The following is an 8,058-nucleotide window of genomic DNA, read 5'->3' on the forward strand; positions in this document are numbered from 1 at the left end:
TGAACAAGTATTCTGTGAAATATAGCCTAAGAGACCCACACGGTGCACACACTGTCACCTTTACACACGTGGGACAAGGAGTCTCCGGAGATCACATAAGTAAAATCCACTTGAATAGCATAACGACATCTAGATTACAAAGCTCATCATATGGATCTCAATCATTTAAGGCAGCTCATGAGATCATTGTATTGAAGTACATGGGAGAGAGAGATGAACCACATAGCTACCGGTAGAGCCCTTAGTCTCGGGGGAGAACTACTCCCTCCTCATCATGGGAGACAGCAGCGGCGATGAAGATGGCGGTGGTGTCGATGGAGATGGCTTCCGGGGGCAATTCCCCGTCCCGGGGGCGTACCGGAACAGAGACTTCTGTCCCCCGAACTTGGCTTCGCGATGGCGGCGGCTGCGTAACTTTTCTCGTCTCGTGGCTTATCTTTTTAGGGTTTTCGAGGCGGAGAGAATATATAGGCAGAAGGGCGGCCTCGGAGGAGCCAAGGGGTGGCCCCCCCATAGGCTGGCGTGCCCCCCCCCTTGGCTGCGCCGCCATGTGGGGTGGGGCCCTCAGGGCTCCCCTCTGGTCCCTCTCTAGCTCTTTGGAAGCTTCCGTGAAATATAAGATCGTGGGCGTTGATTTCGTCCAATTCCGAGAATATTTTATTTGTAGGATTTCTGAAACCAAAAACAGTAGAAAACAGGAACTGGCACTTCGGCATCTTGTTAATAGGTTAGTTCCGGAAAATGCATCAAACCGATATAAAGTATGAATAAAACATGTAGGTATTGTCATAAAACTAGCATGGAACATAAGAAATTATAGATACGTTGGAGACGTATCAGCTAGCAAAATGTGCACCCCAGGCAATCACAGCGTCGCGGGCAGACTCAGGGCCCCGAGCACTCCACAACTCGGTTCACGCCGGCACACAGCAAGGAGCCGGGGATGGGCGATCGTGTTCGAACACGACCCTCTTCCTGTGCTTCCATATGTTTCGGTAACAGAGGATGGTGAAGGTGGAGGCAAGGGAGCCATCAATTGTGACGGGAGCGTCATAATCATGGATACACGGACATCCTCGTCGTCAGGGAAATGCCCACCAACGATAGACCTGAAGCGGGCGGAGAAACAACATGCAAAGATGATATGGGTGGCTGTTTCCCTTGTCTTGCGCCACAGATGGGGCATCAGCCTCCTCTTCGGGAAGCAAGATTACTCATGTGTTAGAGCTTTTTATTATGAATACAATAGAGGTGTTGAAAATATATTTTGAGAGGTATGTATGTCTATGTCAATGAATTTTTCTCGAGTTGCAAGTCGGATTGCAACAGAGATTTTTTAAATTGAAACAGAGTTTTTTTCTAGTTGCAAGTCAGGTTGCAACTGAGTTTTTCTCCATTTGCAAGTAATATTGCAACTGAGTTTTTGTCTAGCTGCAATTCGGGTAGCAAGTGTCTTCTAGTTGCAAATGATGTTGCAAATGAGAATTTCCAGACAAAGTATATTGTAACTGGGTTTTGTTTTGTTACTAGTGGGGTTGTATCTAAGTTTTCTAAGAATTGTCACCCATTTCCTAGTGCCCTTTATTGACATTTTTTTAGAAAAGAATGAAGAAAAACTACCAATGTGTCGTACCCTATAACCATATCGACAACAAAAGAACATCAATAGAAAGTGCATGAACTAAAAAGGTTGAGCCAACCTACAGAAAATGGAAATGGGTGAGGTGAGACAGAGGAGGGATGGGTGATCGTGTTGGAACACAACTCGGCGTCAAGCCGACACGCGGCAAGGAGCCAGGGGAGGGACGGGCGATCGTGTTGGAACACAACCATGTTCATGTGTTTCCATATGTTCCAGTAACAGAGGATGGTGAAGGTGAACGCAAGGGAGCCATCCGACAGGAGCGTCATAATAATAGACATGGACGTCCTCGTCGTCAGGGAAACGCCCACCGACGGTCGACCTGAAGCGGGCAGAGAAAGAGAAGGCAAAGATGATATGGGAGGTTGTCTCTCTTGCCTCGCCACAGATGGGGCATCCAGCCTCGTCTTTCGAGAGGATGTGTTTCTTCAGGAGGGCAGCCCGGGATTGAATCCTCGACAGCACCAGCAACCATGCAAAAAAACTTGGCCTTTGATGGCGTGAACCCGTCCTAGACGAAGCTCACGAACAACGCAACGAAGCCGCCGTGCTAGGAGAGGAGGTAGATTGCCCCGATATAAACGGCACCACCCCACTTGCGGCAACACTAGAGGGCACGCATCCTAGACGAAGCTCGCGAACGGTGCAACGACACTATCGTGCTAGGAGACGCGGTAGAGTGCCCCGACATCAACGGTGCCACCCCGCTTGCGGCAATGCGCCATGGCAGCGCCAAAGAGCATCGATGGCACGCAGCAGAGCAGGGGGAACTCCATCGTGTCCATCGCGAAGGCAGGCAGGTCGTCCAGGACGGCGTTGAGGAGCACAATCCTTCCACGAGGGAGGTTTACGAGGCGTGCTCCGCGCTGCTAGCGGCCACCGGAGCCGCGCAGTAAATATCACGCTCAGCCTGTAGAAAAACTCATGACACAGTCCAACGAGTATATTGTATAGGGAGGTGAGCAAACGGTGACCACACATACGGTATAGATACAAGCAACAGCACATATATACATCTCATATTCTCATTGACTCACTGCCCATGACTGCATATGCACATCAAGAACATCAAGAACCCAACTCGGCCCTAGGTATTAGGAGGCCCACAATCTTCAACAAGATACAATCAACACCAGCTAGCTAAGTTCATAAAGTAATGCAATTGCAGACCTACAAACAGCCAAAGCTAGCTTTCTCTTCACCTATCACCGCCCTATGCTTTTCACGTCGCAGTCCCGGTAGGCACGAAGACAATTTTTCCTTTTTGCAGCTTCAGACACGATTTGGCAGGTATGAAGCCAAAACAGAGATGGTAGCCTTCCCAAGCGCCACGGCAGTTGCCACTCCATCTACCAAGTCCCAGCGACTACCACTTCTTGAAGTAGAAGCTCGACTTGTCCGGTATCACACACGAAAACAGACCACTCAAGGGTAAGGGAGATTCTGTTTCTACCACATCCCATAATAGCTTGAACTAGAACAATGTCAAATAAATGGCGCCATCCCACCCTAAAGACCACTCAATGGTACCAACTAGTGGCGTTCAGAACTAAATAGCAACAGGCCTAGACCAACAGCTCAAAAGAAGACGAACATATACCATTGGCCTTTTTTCTGTTTGTTTGTGAAAACATAGATTTCGCCACATATCTTGAGCTCACATTTCTTTTCCCCTTTCATTTTCTACACAAATATCTATTTACAATGAAAGAAAAGAGAAAAACTTCACAAAGTTGAGTTCTTTATCCGAAAAACGCATTACTGGTATGAAGGGCTACCACAGGCATAAGGTACAGGAAAAGCAAAAATACGAACTATTGCATATTTCAACCTGGTAAAGCCGAGATAGATTCATATCAACTCCATAACCAGACTGCATTGCAGACATACGAACTAGAATAAACAGCAAGTCTGACTTGTGAGAAGAACTAACCAAAAAAGATGTCTCTCCTGGATGCGGAACTGCAAGTACTCTCACACAGAAACCTCTCATCCCCACCAGGCTAACAAGGTTTGGGTAGGTGAGCACCATCTGTATCTACACCTCCACCGGGAACTCCTTCCTTTCCCTACACTCCCTCCCACGAGAACTGCTTCACAACCGCCATGTGGGCATCAAAAGCATACTGAAAGAACATATGAACATATTATCATGTGGCGAAACCGGGAGACTAAGAAACGCAAAATAGTGGCAATTATAAATCCTACAAAACACCACATGCATCACCGAAGCATGGTTTGATGGCCAGTTCAGGTGAATTTATAGAAAACAAGATGATTGGCATCATGGTTCGATGGCCGGTTTATAGAACATGACGAGTAAGGACAAATACTTGTAGGAATCGAAAAGGACACCATGAATGGAATAACAATTACCATAAACACACAAATCATCAAAATCACCACAAAGTGGACACCTCAATTGATAGAATCATACCACATGACCAAATGAGCATAACTATAAACCCAGTACCTTGTTAGTGCTCTCGTATTTGAGCACCAGCACGATGGCTGACTCGCACCGCTTCTCCAAGTGGGCCTCAACCAACTCCAGCCTCGAACCAATGGCGTTGCTGCCTTCGCCCAGCTCTGACGTCCTCTCCTTTCAGCCTACTACTTGATGTCGAGAGGGTAAATTATCTTGGGACTTAACCTCTACTGTACAGAACTGCATGGATGAAGTACTTGGTCTTTCTTCTTCACTGAAAGCCATAAAAAACACAGACAAGAAATTCGGTCAAGGTTTAGCCAGCAACAAAGTAAACAGCCATTGACCACTCTAAACTAAAACTGCCCTCCAGAATACACAAAGGCAACGCTTGAAAATAGATTGAGGTTTAGTTTTTATGTTGGAATCCAACTAAACCATGTTATGCCAAGATTCCAAAATAAATCGAATTTCCAAAGCCAGCCCAGCCACATGGCAATAAGGCCATTTCGTTCCAATCATCAAGCCCACAATGTGGAATCAATCAGCCCATAATGTGGAACCAATCATCAAGCCCACAATGTGGAATCAATCAGCCCAGCAAAAATAGATACTTGGCATATACCAAAATAAAAGACAAACGAAAATAGGGAGGCATCAAGAAAGAAAGAGAAACCAATAGTACCACTTTATAAAGCTAGCTATAAGCTGCCAGATTTATACATACGCATCAGGGTTATTTCTACATAAATAAATTAATGCAACCAAAAAGCTAGCCAGCAAAAGGACAAGAAATGTATATAAACTTAAATACAAACAATCCATGATATCTTATCGCCACTATATGCAAAAAGGATGACAAACTTGATATCAACTACTTAAATAAACCAATCGATACTTGTAAATATTAGGCTGCCAAACAAAGAACTTTTCAGTAAAAAAATCGAGAGATTGCTTTTCAGTCAACTTTCATTGACAGTAGTACCATCCACATTGCATAAGAAAACTTCCAGGCAAAATAAAGAGAGGTAAAGAAGCATGATCCAATCAACAACAAGCAGATGTCAGTGCGTCTAGTCAATATGCATGTGATATCACCATCATTTTATTAGGACTCAGTTTCAGGAAACTTAGCATATTTCCAAGAGCATCAACCAAACAACTACCATGATTTTTTTAGAGAAGGCAGCAGGAGGCACCTCGCAGAGATTATGGCGCCAATGGCGTCTGGGTGGAGGAAGTCAACCCGAACCGACTACTGCATATTTTAAGCTCTAAGGCACCCTCCAAATTAAGGACAAGTGGCAGCAAGAAATTATGTGGTCACAGATGATGAAGAGAATAATTAGAGCAGAACACTCAAAGTGTTAATGTATCTATAAATACAAGTGCTACTGCCTTTGTAAACAAGTATGCAGTGTACATTTACTCACGACAAGAGGGCATAAATGTAGCTGCTGCCAACCAAGGAATCTAGGATTATCATGTACATCATGGTTTGCTCCAGAATTAGAATCCAGGTTCTCGTTCACAAGATACATAAACTACTAGTGTCAAATTTACACATACACTTAAGCAGGAACAGTCTCATTTATGTACCAAAAGAAATGTATGAACTTAAATATACCAAAACCAAACACTCAACACAACATGCAAACCACAAGGTAAATTCACAACCAGACGATTGTATTGCGCAACAGACAGCCAGGGAATAATCAATCAGTAAAAGGCAGGCAGCAGGAGGCACCTAGTTGTTCATTCTTGTCCCAAGTGGCAGCTTCATGCATCCTAGTGAAGGAGAAAGTCACCGTCCTCTACCAAGGCGCCCTCCTGGACTTTCATGCACAGCGTCATCATTGCTGCTGCTAGCAGTGGGCTCTACCAGCACCACTGCACCCAATCCTGAACCTTCTACAGAGAGAAGACAAGTTAAGCTAGGGTTTTACATTTCACCACAGAGAAAATGAAGAAGGCGCAGCCTTTTATCAGCAAAAGGGAAGGATGCTATGCTCACCGCCATGTGGTGGCGGTCAGCAGTCTAAGCCCGTCGTATGAGAGCTTAAGCAGCACCAGCCCGGACACCCATTTTCCAGCTCCAAGGCACCATCCATATTCAGGAAAGGTGGCGGCAAGAAAATCTGTAATCACGAATAAGAGAATAATTAGAAGCGAAAACTCAAAGTGTTGATGTATCTAGAAACACTCTTGCTACTGCCTTGTCTTGCGGTTGAACCCATTTGACTCGGGATAAACTAAAAAAGACTGTAGATATATTAACGACAGGAGGACATCACTGTAGGTGCTGCCATTAATTGAGCAATCTAAGACTATAATCTACAAAATTAGTACACCTTCATCAGTATCTGGATCCTCGTTTACTAGATAGATAAATTTTGCTAATATAGCACATAAACCTAAGCAAAAACAGTCCCATTTATTCACCATAAGAGATCAATGAAGTCGAGAACACCTAAACCAAATACTCAACCTTGTGTGCTGTTACAAGGTAAAAGGCAGGAGGCACCTAGTCGTTCTTGTCCCCAGCGGCGTCCTAGTGAAGGAAATCATCCCGAACCCGGGTACTTTGGAGCTCCAAGGCACCCTCCAATAGTAAGGACAAGTGGAAGCAAGAAATTCTGTGATGAAAAATGAAGAGGATGATTAGAACTGAATACTACTAATTTAATCAATGCGTCTAGAAATATTTGTGCTACTGTTAAGATGTCGTTTCCATAAAAAACGAAGGCAAGAAATATACAAGTTTGAGCAATCTTGTATATACTTCCAGAGACTATGCATACAGACGATTATACATTTAAAAGGATAAAAGAGAAGAATCATAAGAGCAGCCCTATGCATGCAGCAAAATCGGAGACCTGAAAGCACAGGTGGAGTCCTGCTCCACCCTCCAATCCTGCCTCCTGGTACGCCCGGCTTGATGCTATTCAACCCCGGTATGTTCTGAACCTGAAAACAATACAAGCTGTCAACTGTGTTGATTCGTAAGAAGCACCAAAAAAATCAGCATGTTTATTTGATATGCAGCCACTGCCACCTATGCACAAAAGAGATGCTCATTAATTCTGTTTGGTCTATAATTGCAATATAGAATATATTTCAATACTTATATGCTTTATAAGACAGTTGAAATATGACCTGAAAGCACAAGTGCAGCAACATACATGGGGAAAAAAGCAATCAGAATGTACTTCAATACTTATATGCCCTATAATTGCAATATATGCCAGCAAAGCTTAAATACAACCATCTCATGTCTCAGCTATTTAAAATCATACCATCAACATAGTTGTAGAACCCGCTTTATAAGACAGTGTGACAGTTGAAACTTCAGGTTACCGCAACTAAACAATCCAACCCAGCAAAGTAAATTAGCAATGGTCAGGTCTGGCGTGCTAGCAAAATATCACAAATTGATCAGAGAAGGCAGCAGGCCGGATGCACCTTACTAGGAGTCGTTCTTGTCTCCAGCGTAGTCCAAGTGGAGAAAGTCGCTCACCTGAAACAGGAGCTGTGGATCATTGCCATCGCTGCCGCTTTGGCCTATTCCACCATACCCCTCCGTTTCAAGGAATAAGGCGTCCTCGTTTTACGAGCTTTTTGTTTGACCAAGAATAACTTCAAATAGATAAAGATTGTATGTATGAATTTAGTATCATTAAAAAGTGCTTTTCAATGCGAATCCAACGATACTAAATACATATAATATAATCAAAATTTTATTGCTTAATTTTTATGGTCAAAGTTCGCCTTGAAATACGTGTGCGCCTTATTCCTTGAAACGGAGGTAGTACTAAGGTAGCTAGGGTTCTCGCCCTACACAAAAACGAAAATGCAGCATTTTATCATCACAGAGAATCATAAACCGAAATGCAGTAAAAAAAACAAGCTAAATTGCAACCAGTAACGATTGCAACACGTGGGCAGCCAAAACAGCACAAAATTATTATGGAAAGGCAACTAGATGCAC

At 44.0% G+C, this 8,058-nt stretch overlaps 1 long non-coding RNA gene across 1 annotated transcript; it reads right to left on the minus strand.

Moving 5' to 3' along the window:
* Positions 1-6,074: 6,074 nt before the first annotated feature.
* LOC127312839 (uncharacterized) lies at positions 6,075-7,645 on the minus strand. The gene is made up of 3 exons (XR_007858615.2): positions 7,533-7,645; positions 6,595-7,037; positions 6,075-6,208 (listed from the first exon to the last, which is right to left on the minus strand). It is a non-coding gene; the product is annotated as an uncharacterized lncRNA (long non-coding RNA).
* Positions 7,646-8,058: the final 413 nt, after the last annotated feature.

This window comes from Lolium perenne, chromosome 7, assembly GCF_019359855.2.
Source record: "Lolium perenne isolate Kyuss_39 chromosome 7, Kyuss_2.0, whole genome shotgun sequence".
Classification (NCBI taxonomy): Eukaryota; Viridiplantae; Streptophyta; class Magnoliopsida; order Poales; family Poaceae; genus Lolium; species Lolium perenne.